Below are 12,937 nucleotides of genomic sequence, written 5' to 3'. Positions count from 1 at the left end.
AGCTTTGCTCCAGGTCAAATTGATGTCTGTCCCTGGCTCTGTGTGCAAAAGCCCATTGCCAGCCTGGGTTTTGTAAATCAGTGAGAGCAGTGTGGCAGGGTTTGGGGGTTCAGGGGTCTCCCTCATCTTGTCCTGGGGGGCCTTTGCTGCATCTGATTGTTCTCAGAGGCCACCTAAGTAAGTCAACAGTCCCGGTGGACTCCCGGATGTTTTCTGAGCCTCACCTTGATAAAGAATAAAAACGTTTTAGTGCTTGATTTGATTTGTTTGCTGGAAGATTAGTACAAAAGCAGGAAGGAAAAAGAATGTGTGGTGGAGGTGATTGCTGGAGACTGGCAGAGGGTTATTTACGGATTTTTGCTGACAGTCCTTGTTTAAAGGAATTCCCTGCGAGATTTATGAAGCCTTTCCAATTTATTGTCTTTCCAAGTAAGGTAAGCAAATAAATAGGTTATTCTCTTTTATTATGAACCTCGCCAAAGTAAGATTAAAAATAAGAGGAAACAGGGCTCCATTTTTTTTTTTTTTCCAGCCCAGTGTGTTTCTGGAATTTGGAAAGCATCTTGGGAAGGCTTTTTGTTTTGTTTTTGGCTCGAGCACATTGTGCATTTAAAAGATAAAGTCTGACCCTTGATATTGTGTGTGCTGTTCCCCATCCTTGAGAGCTGGCTGAGCTCCGGCAGGGTACTGTGGGTGTAGGGTGCTGGCAGTTGAGCCCACCACAGTCAGCAAGGCCTCACAGGCCCCCGAACCAGCCTCCGGCTCTGAGATCAGTCACCACCGTGGCACCAAAGGGGACTCTGGGTCTGCAGACAGTATAGCGCTTTGTAAAAAAGAGCAAAATCTGTTCTGATCAAACGGAACTTTCCCTCTACTTTTCTTTGTATCTGCTTAATTTCCTCATCCCTTTCCCATTTTAATCTTCTCTGCAGTTGTGGGTGGTTTTGATATTTCGGTGAACTGTAATTTTGGTGACATTGATGTGTGAGGACCCAGGTGGAAAATTTTTTGCTTCTAGGTAAAGAAGCAGCAGGAACTCGAGACCTTGTAATAAAACAAACATCTCGTTTCCTGGTGGTGATGTCAGGGCTGAAGGTTTGGGTGGGGAAAGTTTTGACCCGACCCCTCCCAGCTGTAGCTCCCCCCGCCCTTCCCCTGCCTGGAGCCTATTTGAAGTCAGAGCCCCTTCCAGGCTGTAGGCAGCACCGCCCAGGAGACGCCCTGTTGCCGTTTTGGGAGAATGTGTTTTATGTGTCTGTCCCTGAATGTCTGTGGCTAGCGATGCTATTTTGGGGGGACTAATAGTCAGCGTTTTGGAGGGTGTCTTGTAACAGACCGCGCGATCCGAGGTCCTCAGCTCCCGGGCAGGTGGTAAGTGTTTGCTGGATTCAGCTCTCCTGGGGGCTGCAGGGGGCGGGTCAGGAGTCAGTTGGACTTACGGCAGGTAGGCTTGGAAAGATGCCCTGGGCACGAATCCTATGAAAATGGGCTCGTCTTCCTTCCTGCCCACTTCCTCCATGGCACCTGCTCTCTGGTGGGCCTTCTGTATTCTTGTGGCTAACGAGCCTTGGGATGGCAGGGCAGTGTCCGTAGCTAGCTTGGTGGCCTGAACCAGCCCGCAAGGAGCAGGCCACATAGCCAGAGGGCAGTGGACGCGCAGGTGAGCCGGCAAGGGAAGACTTCACGGTGGCCCTGTGAACTCACCAGGACAGGATGGGGAGGGGGACCAGGCGTGCTGGGTAGTGCTGTGGTGGTTTAGTCGCTAAGTCATGTCCGACTCTTGCGGCCCCAGGGACTGTAGCCTGCCAGGCTCCTCTGTCCATGGGGTTCTCCAGGCAAGAATACCGGAGTGTGTTGTGCTGAAGGGGCAGTAAAGGAAACCCTGGAGTAGTTCCAGGGAATTGTCTTCTTTAAAGGCAGTGGGTTGCTGTGGAAGGCCCTGGGGGAGGGGTTTTGGTGCCCCCAGGTAGGAGGAAGCAAAAACATGTGTGATACTTGGAACTGGGAAAGGGTCCCTTTAACTGGACCAAGTGGGTTAGGGGTGCCCAGACCCCTGGGTGCTGGGGGTCTCGTTCACCCACCCGAGGTCTGGGAAGTCCTCTTGAGGGAGCTGGGCTATGGGCTCCTTCCAGCTCCCCCCCCTCTCCCTTGGAGGCCATCACGCCCTTTGCCCCCATCCTTTTCATCATTGCCTGGACCTGAGATCACCTGAGGAAGCTTTGGAAACGAGCCCAGCCCCTCCGGAGTTTCTCAGTCCCTGGTTGCGGGGTGGAACCCTGCGTGGCAGATTAACAAGCTCCCAGGTGGCTCTGATGGGCAGTCAGGTAGAGAGGCCCTTCCCCGCCCAGCTGAGGCCACATGGCCCTTTCCAAGCCCGGGGGCTGGAAGGCAGGGCCTCAGAGAGTCGGGCAACTCCTAACTTCCCTGCCCCACACGCCGGAGGCAGGGGCAGAGAGGGGCTTCTTGGGAGGCCCAGCCCCTCAGCCACGTGTCGTTGGTGACAGATATGCCTCTGCTGCCCGGCTAGAGCGGCCTGGTTCCCCATCGCCAAGTGAGGGTCTGTGGGGCTGTTTCCTTTGCCAGGCTTTCCTGGAGCCAAAGTGCCCTCAGTTTGGCAACACAGGTGTCCGGGGAAGAGCGAGCTGCCAGGGTCCCATCTGCCTCAGGGCCCCTCCGGAAGGAAAGCGGGCGTCTCCCACCCTCGAGAAGAAACTCCAGGAATGCTAGAATCTTCTGCTGTGGTCAGTGTGTAGCTGCAAAGGAGAGTGGCTGTTGCCTAGGAAACAAAGCCGTAGGGCCTGACTCAGGCCTGTGGACCTCCGTGGGCTCCGTGCCTGGGTTGGGGGTGTGAACCCCAGGAATGGTACGAGTCTAGGGGAGGGTGGAGCGGGGAGGGTCCCATGTGTGTTTTTTTGGTAGGAAAAGAATCCTGCGCTCAGCCGTGTCTCACGGGAATCTAGGGTGTTCAGTATCCCTGCGTGAGATTTCTTGGCCTACGAAGGCCATTGTGAAGTCACCAGGACAGGAGGGAGAGAGGGGACCAGGGGGTTGGGTAGTGCTGAAGGGGGAGTGAAGGAAACCCTGGAGGAGTTCCAGGGAATTGTCTTGTTTAGAGGCAGGGGGTTGCTGTGGAAGGTGCTGGGGGAGGAGGGGTTTTGGTGCCCCCGGGTAGGAGGGAGCAAACACACGTATGATACTTGGACCTGGGAAAGGGTCCCTTTAGCTGGACCAAGTGGGTTGGGGGTGCCCCAGGACCCTTTGTGCGTGATGCCACTCGGCTGCTGCCTCTGAATTATGGAAAGAAAAGGGTCTGAGAGTCGAAAAGTCACACATCAGATCCTGGGGGGCTGAGTGCTGAGTGTTGGGGTGAAGCCATTGCCGGGGGTGGGGTCAGGAGACTGACCAGACCAGCGGGCAGACCATACTCTGACGCCCCCTCTGCCCACATGGGTGAAGAGGGCGGCAGAAAGCAGAGGGGCCTGAATGCCGCAGGGGGTCTGTCCTGACGCTTAGTCTCATTTTGCTGAAGTCCTCCTGCCCCGTTGCCCTCTGCTGTAGGTGCCAGGTGGCCTTCCATGGGTGCACTCGGGTTCCATCTCTGCTTTTTCTGCTGCGGACTCTGGTGTGAGGCTCAAAGCCTCAGTGCCCCCTCGCCCATGAGTTGGGAGCAGAAACAGTTACTTGATGGCATGGCTGTTGGACTGGAAAGAGGTGACAGGTTTAGGAGTTGGGCTGTGTAGGGCTGGTTTTGGGGAGCCCCCTTAGTCTTCGCACCCTAGGAGCGAGAGCCCCAGGATGTGGCTTTTGAATGCTCACTTTCCTTCCTTCCGATCACGTGCTTTTAAAATCTCATCTGTAGTCTTTTGTTTCTTTAACATCATACAGGTGTTGTCTTAAATGCCTTTGTCTTTGAAAGCAAACTTCGTTGCCAGTGGAAAAAAGAAAGCTGGATCCGTCTTGGGGCTGCGGCCAAGAAGTGTGTGTTGGACTCAGGATTCAGTTAAGCAGCTGTGGTTCCCCCAGGTCAGGCTCGGGCAGGATACGGCAGGAAGGAGGTGCTTCCTTGTCCCCATGTAGCTGTGGGGTTCACTTGGGTTTGAAGGTAGGCTTCAGAATTCTTCCCAAAGACAACTGAGTGATTTAATTTTGGTTTATTATAACCGAGGCAGAAATGTCATTTCAAAAGACCAGTCCACTCTTTTCATAGTGACTTACAGTTTACAGCTGTGTTCCAGTATGTTCTAATTACAGCCTCCAAACAACAGCCTTGGTTTTCAGATGAAAAAACTCACAGGACTCAGGTGAATGTGATGACCCTCTGCATTCTCTGGGGGTGTCAGTGCGTTTCCTTGTCTCCTGGTCATTGCATGCTTTTTTAAAAGCTAAGTGGATGTAAACTCACTGCCAAGATTTAACTTGGGTACCACTTACAGAGTGGTGACAGGGTGGAGACACAGACGAGAGGACGGGTGGGCACGTGAGCAGGGCTCTGGAGGAATCTGGACCCACCTTGACCTGTATCCTGCCATCCCAGACACTTCCCAAACATCCAGATATTTCCCAGCAGTGCCCTTGACCCTGAGGGCCATAATGAGCTGGCTAGAGGCAGGTGCCTGCTCTGGGCAAGAATTTGACCCAAAATCTATGCACCGTCTTTTGTGGGTACTGATCCACCTGCTGTACAGGTATTGGAACAAAACCAGGCACCTGGTAGCAGATTGTGCCTAGCTGTTTGAGCAAGATCCAGGGACCCAGAGCGCCTCTCCTTGCTGCTTCACTCACAGTCTGAAGCTCTGTGTGAGAAGCAAGCCCAGAGTCAAGTGTAGATCCATGGGCCATAAGTGGATTTGAACTAACTCACCCTTTCTGATTTTCCTCTTGTGGTATCTGTCACTTGCGGAGAAGAGTTTGTTCTCTGGGGCTGTCATTCAAAGCATCATTTTGTACCATACCATTAAGATTTTCAGAGTGTTTGCTGATTTGTGTTCATTGAAACTAAATTCATTAGGGTGATGTGAAAATAGCGCTCAACTGTTTACCAAATCGGATTCTTGTTTTTGATATTTCAGTACATCATCTGTTCTCACTTGAATGTCGTGGAATTAGTTGGTTAAGTGTTATGCAGATGAAAACTCGTGTTTTAGTGGAGTTTTTTTTTTTTTTTTTCAATTCGGATGTACTTATAAGAATATTATACCCAAGGTGCTCTATTTGCCATTTGAAGTAGAATCTATACTGATGTGAGGATGTTGGGAGCTTGACTTGGCCTTGGAGAGTTTTCAAAACTTGCTGGGATCTTGACCCAGATCCAGGTGCCGAGTCAAACTGATTGGAAACCCCCCTCACCCGACTGTCCCTCACCAGCTGGGTGACCTCTGGCAAGTCACCCAGTCCTGGGCTAGGCTCTGTGAAATTGCAATTCTTGTGTTTCTTTTACAAGGTTGGCTTGAAGACTTCAACAAGAGCACTGTTATTTCATTGGTTTTCAACATTTGGGGACTGAGTTCTGTCATAAAAACTGATAATATGGCATAGTTTAATTCATTTATTTTTCCCCCCGTTCTTGGTAGGCTTATTAAACAATGCCGAGTCTAAGCCTTGATGATATTTTTAGAGTTGATGGCCATGAAACCAATTTTGCACACCTTTTCCAATAAAAGGACAGTTGCTCAACTTTTTACTTGATTGGTGAGAGTCGAGTTGTGACCAGATTTCCATGTGAATGCCACAGCTGTGTGGTAACAAGAGAAGTTAATAGATGTATTTCCAGAATTGCTGGTGTCTCTTTTCAGATTTGGTTCAAGGTCAGGTAGCCTTGGATTATGGTGTTCAGAGAGAGCTGAAGGCCTATATTGCTTCCAAAATAAGCCTCTCTTGAGATCAAGTTGGGACGTGTAAGTGTGGTGGAGACGACCAGATGTCCACCAGAGATCTGTGCTTCGCGTCAGTGGTGGGGACTTCCTGCTACGGTGGCTGCCCCACCGCCGCCTGGGCAGCTCCTGGAGACCCCGGGCGGTTGTTGGCAGTGGAGCCCTGGGGGCAGTAGGTGTCACTTCCTGGGAGACGTGGTTAGGAAGCAAGTGTGCCTTATCCAGTCTTTCTTACCTGCATTGTCAACTGGGTGTGGCCAGTCCAGAGGAGAAAGTGAGGATCCTGGACCCTTCAATCACCAGGTGAAGAGTTGCCCACCCACTGGGAACACTGATCATTTTGTGATACAGAAGTAAGCTTTTATTGTGTTGAGTTGATATTCAATTTTGGGTTCATTTGTTAAAGCAGATAGTGTGAACTAATAACGCTGAGTTTGGGTAGTTGATTAACTTGATCATCCACCAGACCAACCCCTGCCTCGTACTCTGCTTCAGTGAGCAGGCGGCCACTTCTCCAGGTCCCCAGCCTCAGCATCATACCTTTCACTTCTCCACCTGCCGAGTTCATTTATCACTAAGTCCTGGAGATCCCATCACCCTCCCCTCTCTTGTTGCAGGGGGGCCCTCCCTGAGGGTGAGCATCCCTGCAGGGCTTCCTGCGTAACACTTGCCAAGTGATAGCCACCTAAACACGGGGTGGGGCCAGGTGGCAGTTGTTGGAGAAGCTTAGAAGCGAGCCTTGGGTCGGAAAAGTGTTGCAGTGACTTGGCATGGTGTGGCTGTCATGAAAGGCACCCCTGATCTTTCTGGGAATGAAACTGGTGGCCCCAAACACTTTCCACAAGTGGACCCCAGCACCGCATTCACAGAGCCCTCGTTCCACAGGCCTCACCTAGCTAGGGCCTGAGCTCAGTGGGGAAAGCCAGCCTGTCCCGCGAGACCTGGGACTCCTCCCAACAGCCTGTCCTCTGGGCCCAGAGACTCCCCTCTGGCCTTGAACTGCCTGGCAGGCCAAGATTGCACCTTCCCTGTCTCCTCTAGAGGAGTCAGACCAGCGTCTCCCTCTGCCTCCTATTTCATGTCTCCCAAGAAGTCTCTGGTAGAGCCTGTTATTCATCTTGTCCTGGTATCTGTTTTTGGAGCATCTGAACTAACACACATTGAATTTAAGATAAAGTAGGTCAAAGGGTCAGTGCCCAAGAATTCCTTCCAGTTTGGGAAGCAAGTTTGCCTGCCTCCACAGGGCCAGGTCTGTGCTTGCTGATAGCTCAGATCTGCCCAGATCCAAGGTCTGGGATTCCGTCGGGAGTGGGTTTCTGTTCCTCTTGTGTGACAGCAGCGACTCGTTAAGGGTGCGTTTGTTGTAGCTTTCCTGCCATCTGGAGGAAGCATCAGTAATGAAACTGTAGTGGGTGCCATGTTGACCTTTTGGAGTGTCCACGCCCTAGCTTTTAATGGGAAAGTTGCATGTATTTTCAGTACTTGATATTTTAAAACCTCTTTGGTGATAGAGTCTGGTAGGCGCAGTCCATGTGTGACCTGGTACTGGGAATGCGACTGAGGCTGAGAGGTCTGACCTATAGGACTCAGCATCTAAGGGCAGCCCCGTTAAACGTCACATGGAGTTTAGTGGCTTGTTTCCAAATGTGCCTTTGTAATCCATGTGCTCTGTGGGAACTGTTCATGGTCAAACACCTGGGAGAGATTGAAGGCGGGAGGAGAAGGGGACAACAGGATGAGATGGTTGGGTGGCATCACCGACTCGATGGACATGAGTTTGAGCAAGCTCCGGGAGCTGGTGATGGACAGGGAAGCCTGGCGTGCTGCAGTCCACGAGGTCACAAAGAATTGGACACGACTGAGCGACTGAACTGAACTGTGGTCAAAAAAAGGCTGTTCTTGGGGGTTCTGCCTTGAAGCACTGGAACCTACTGGATGCAAATGTGACTGCCCCGTGGGTTAATTCTCATTGGGTTGGGACCTCCTGTTTTATCAGCCTGCATTTGTACAAACAACCCTTAGCCTGTCCTGGGCCTCCTTGAGTTCACAGGTCTGTTTCTGGAGAGAATGGGTGTTACTTAGATGCCCGCTGCGCCTACACTCTGGTTTGGGGCGACAATCCGTCTGGGCCTCTGGGGTTTCAGCTCTTGGTGGGGAAGTGACCCTGGCCTTGTGGGTATGTCTGTGGTTGTCATTTTGCAGGTGGGCCAGAGCCAGCGGTTCCCCCCAAGTGGTCACGTGGTGCAGTGAACCCTCCAGACCGCAGGCTCAGCACCCTCCACCCCCTTGCCCGTCAGTCCATCTTGACCTGGCAGTGTTTCCCAATGGTTCTCAGTCCTTGCTCAGCTCCGCCCCTGCCTGGGTCCCTCAGCACGCATCTCAATTCTGAAGCTGACTTTTTTGTGATTGCTATAGTTTAGTTTTTCCTTTGAGATAGGACTTGGGGGAGGTGTTCAGCGGGGTGGGAATGGGGATAGATCCTAGGTGAGCCAATCCATTTGTTTTGATGGATTCACATACCTGGGTACCCCCAAGTATATCACAGTATACAGCTTAGCACCAATCCAGAAACTTCCTTCATGGCCCTGGCCAGATACCCCCTATTCCAGTCTCCCTGATCATCTCCGGCAAATACTCTCCACTCCCACGTGATTAATTTTTCATGTTCTAGCACTTAATATACATTTGTGTACACACGTTATATACACACGTATATGTACACATGCAATATTACACACATGTATTATACCACATACACCTTTCAGCAAAAGCTTTCTAAGTTCACTGTAACATGTTTGGTGAAATCTTGGGGTGTTCTTACCTGGAACAATTGCCGGTTCCTTTTTACTTGTGTAGTATTCCAACAGCGTCCACTGTATCCACGCACCTGTTGATGGACGCTTTGGCAATCCTAAGTAAAGCTGGAGTGCACCATTCTCGTACATGCCTTTTTATGGACATATGTTTTCATTTCTCTTGGGTAAATTCCTAGAAGTGGAATGTTGGGTCACAGGATAGGTGTATGTTTAGTTTTATAAAGCAGTTATAATAGTTTTACACTGCTGCCAATCACATGTGGAAGATGGAGCTGTTTTTTAAACCACTTAGCAGAACATTGGCTTTCTGCTTGAGGGCAGTATAATGGGGTGGGGGACACCTTCCTCTCCCTTGGTCCCTCCGCCAGCGAGATAGATGCAGTTTACCCCACTGCTCTGCTGGGGGTGGGCCATGGAGTGTGCCTGCTTCGGTAAAAGGCACCTTTTTGTTTTATTTCAAGGCCTGGGCCTCTTGGCTTTCCCTGGTGACTCAGGACAATCGTTGATTTTTCCTGGGCCGTGTCTCTCCTTGCTCCCATTCCCATGCCATCTCCCACCCCCTTCCCTACCTCTCAAATAACTGTGCTTTCCAGTGAAGCATGAGGGTCAGGGCCTTTGGTCCTTGGTGTTTCTTAACATTTGTGCCTACTGTTTTGCGTTCACGACTGATCGAAGTTGGTTTTCGGAGCCCGCTCATCACATGGGAGTGTGTGCATTTCTAGTTTGCTTCAGTGTGGGGGAACTGGCTGAGCAGGTGTGCTACGCAGCTCTAACCAGCCGCAGACCAGTCACCCTGTGAGCTGGGCCACTTAGGAGCCCAGTGGTCTGGGGTGTGCTGGCCTTGGGGAGGCTACTGCCAGCTTCTCCGAGTCTCTTCAGGGCCAGTGCTTTTGGGGATATGGTTTATAGGGCTGCTAGTAGGTCCTAATGAGTGGATTACATTTTACTTTTTATATCTTGTCTTTTTGGAGAAAGTATTGGTTGTCCAAAAAGTTCATGCAGGTTTCCCCGTGAGCTAGAAAAACCCAAGCAAACTTTTTGACCAACCCAATGCTTTGAGATTTAAAAAAGGAAAAAGGATACTGTAAGAAGAGATGAGATTGGGAAGGACTAGAGTTGTTTAAAAAATGGACATACAGGAACCACAGACTTCAGGACAGTTGGCTGTAAACAGTTCTCTTTTCCTGAGTTTAGAGAGATGGTGTGTGTCTTTGAGCTCATCCTAAAGAGAAATGCTTCCTTAGAGGGAGTTATGGGAATAGAGGTCCTGTAATCCCAAAGGTTCATATAGTCAAAGCTGTGGTCTTTTCAGTAGTCATACACGGATGTGAGAGTTGGGCCATAAAGAAGGCTGAACGCTGCAGGACCGATGCTTTCAAATTGTGGCACCGGAGAAGACTCTTGAGAGTCCCTTGGACTCCAAGGAGATCAAACCAGTCAATCCTAAAGGAAATCAACCCTGAATATTCATTGAAAGGGCTGATACTGAAGCTGGAGCCCCAATACTTTGGCCACTTGATGAGAAGAGCCAACTCACTGAAAAAAGACCCTTTCAAAAAAGGGTCAAAAAAGATGCTGGGAGAGATGGAGGGCAGGAGGTGAAGGGGGTGACAGAGGATGAGATGGCTAGATGGCATCACCGACTCAGTGGACATAAATTTGAGCAAAATTTGAGAGAGAGTGAAGGACAAGGAGAGCCTGGCACGCTGCAGTCCATGGGGTCTCAAAGAGTCGGACACAGCTTAGCACCTGAACGACAATATCAAATAGGAGCTGAGGGTTCTACCAGCAGCTAAGGTCTGGCAACACAAGCTGCTGCTTGGGCCGGGTCCGCGGGCACACTTAGAAGCAGTGTTGAGGGAGAATTTAGGAGAAGGCATTCTGGGAGGAGCCCTTCTAACGATGTCTGATTGAGATGGAATTTTAGACACTTCAGGCTTCCCTGGTGTCTTACACAGTAAAGAATCTGCCTGCAATGCAGGAGACCTGAGTTCGATCCCTGGGTCGGGAAGATCCTCTGAAGAAGAGACTAGCAACTCGCTCCAGTATTCTTGCCTGCAGAATTCCATGGACAGAGGAGCCTGGTGGGCTGTAGTCCACGGGGTGGCAAAGAGTCGGACGAGACTGAGCGACTAACGCTTTTTTTTTTTTTTACGCAATACTTTTTAACTAGACCAGTTGAGTTGGACTGGGTCATTCTCCCAAAATGACATTTGTCTCAACTGGATTTTTTTCTAGGTGTTTTTAGAGAAGATGATTGGAGTTTTCATTCTTGCCCGGGGATTGATGTGATTCCAACGTGGAGGTGGACAAACGTAGGGGCAGGCATGGTCAGTTCCAGGATCAGAGACTTAAGTCAGGGTCTGGACTTGGTTGAGTCTCGGACTCCCAGCAGGGTAAAGCAGTGGTGTCCACGCTAGTGAACAATCTGAGTTTGGGGGTGGGAGGGACTCGCAGTCAAGTAGCTGGTAGGCCCGGGAGAGGGTGGTGAGGTACATCTGGAGCTCCTTGGAGGGGCCGAGGAAGACAGTGATTTGGGCGCCTCTCAGTGGGAGTTCAGGCAAAGGTGCTGTCTCCTTCCATATCTGCTTTCCTAGCACTTGGTGTTCTGTTCTTGCTCTTTCTGGAACTCCTTGAAGACAAGGTTAAGTCTGTCTCCAAATCTGCCTCTCGGCGGTGCCTGCCCCTCCGTTGGTGCAGGAGCAGAATGGGTGGAGTGGTGTGGGGTCCAGCTGGGAAGGTGGACGGCAGATGAGAAGGGGCTGTTGGCCTTGACCATCAGGAAGGAGTCCACGCCAGATTTTTTGGATGAGTGCGTGTGTGTCTATATATGGCTGTAGCTACAGATATGTGTGTATACGTTGGGTTCACTAAGCTTGATAGATAGCAAGGCTCAAAAAAAAGGCACTGAAGCAGGAAGAGTCTACTGGGGTGGGGGTGCTGGACGGATGACTTCTGTGGGCCCCAGATGTGGGGAGACGGGAGGGAGCACATGTGGTGTTAACTGGGAAGGGCCCCCCTTTTAGGAGGAGACTGCGGGTGCAGGGAGCACGCAAAAGGTCTCCCATGACACATAGACATTAAGATTCAGCCTTGCTCTCTGGCTTCTCCGTGGGTGCTGGGGTCAGTTTGCAGGGTCTGGCCTCACAAGTGGTATTTACTGGCCCTTCAGCTCCACGTGGTGGTGGGTGGGGGGGGGGCGGGGTGGGTAAGGGTGGGGGTCCGCCACCCAAGGAAGGACGTACACCTGAATTCAAAGAGAAAGAGGAGTTCCAGTCCTAACACCTCTGTTTCCATGTGCTTGCTCTCTGTCAAGCCCCAGTGAGTAGAGAATTGGCTCTAAGTCTCAGGAGTTGCCTGTTTTAAATGGAATTAGAACTGGAGTTACCAAAACTTGGTGTCTCTGGAGCCTTCCTCTCCCATCCCCGAGAGAAGTAGGTTTCCCAGGGGTAAAGCGACTTGCCTGAGGTCACAGTGTAGGATGAGACGGCAGAGTGTCCGCAGCTGAGGTTTCCCAGCTCCAGCCCAGATTTGGTTGTGAAGCGTATCCTCCCAACCCTGGTCCTCTCCCAGGCTGCCCACCACAGGGTGGGTAATCTGTCTCCAAGGCTCCCTGAGTTGTGCGGGCATGGGTCTGGCCCCTGCTCACCTCCTTCCTCCACGGGCAGCGCCCCTTCCCCAGGAGGAAGGCAGCGGGTGCAGAGCTGGGCTGGCTGGTCTCCCCAGCCTCTGCCTTGATGCTTGGTTGGAGAGGGTTGTGGTGAAGTAGTGTACCTACGTTTCATCAAGTTTGGCTGAGATACAAAGAGATCGGCAGTGGAAAGTCCCCTTTCCCTGGTGTTAGAACAGACTCTGAGAGCTCTCTGTTCCTCCGCTGTCATCTCTGCTGACTCCCAGATTATCCCCATGCTGGTCCCTAGTTCTGAGGTTGCGCAGTTACAAAGAGTCTGCACCTCCGTTGGACACTTGGTATGTGACGTGCTTAACTGACTTGAAGTCCTTTGGTCTGTTTTCTTTGTGAGCACTTGTAGTTGGCCAGGGGCTGGGAAGACAGGCTTCATTCTGCTTGCCTTCCAGTGAAGATGCTTTTTTTTTACCTTTTGTTGTTCAGTTGCTAAGTCGAGTCTGACTCTCTGCAACCCCATGGACTGCAGCACGCCAGGCTTCCCTGTCCTTCACTATCTTCCAGAGTTTGCTCGAACTCATATCCATTGAGTTGACTGATGTCATCCAACCATCTCATCCTCTGTT

At 51.2% G+C, this 12,937-nt stretch overlaps 1 protein-coding gene across 3 annotated transcripts in view; it reads left to right on the top strand.

Annotated features, from left to right (window-relative positions):
* The window catches only part of CTBP2 (C-terminal binding protein 2), a 167,302-nt gene that overhangs the window by 24,228 nt on the left and 130,137 nt on the right, over positions 1-12,937 (top strand). Inside the window, exon 1 of one of the 3 annotated variants that reach the window (XM_027960500.2) lies at positions 1,198-1,371. The exons of the other annotated variants lie outside the window; for them this stretch is intronic. The gene's annotated coding sequence lies outside the window, so the exon portion shown is untranslated. Of the gene's footprint in view, positions 1-1,197; positions 1,372-12,937 lie in introns of those variants that run through there. 3 annotated transcript variants of the gene reach the window in all.

This window comes from Ovis aries, chromosome 22, assembly GCF_016772045.2.
Source record: "Ovis aries strain OAR_USU_Benz2616 breed Rambouillet chromosome 22, ARS-UI_Ramb_v3.0, whole genome shotgun sequence".
Lineage (NCBI taxonomy): Eukaryota > Metazoa > Chordata > Mammalia > Artiodactyla > Bovidae > Ovis > Ovis aries.
The sequence above is the reverse complement of the archived record's forward strand: the minus strand, read 5'-3'. Positions and strand labels throughout refer to the sequence as shown.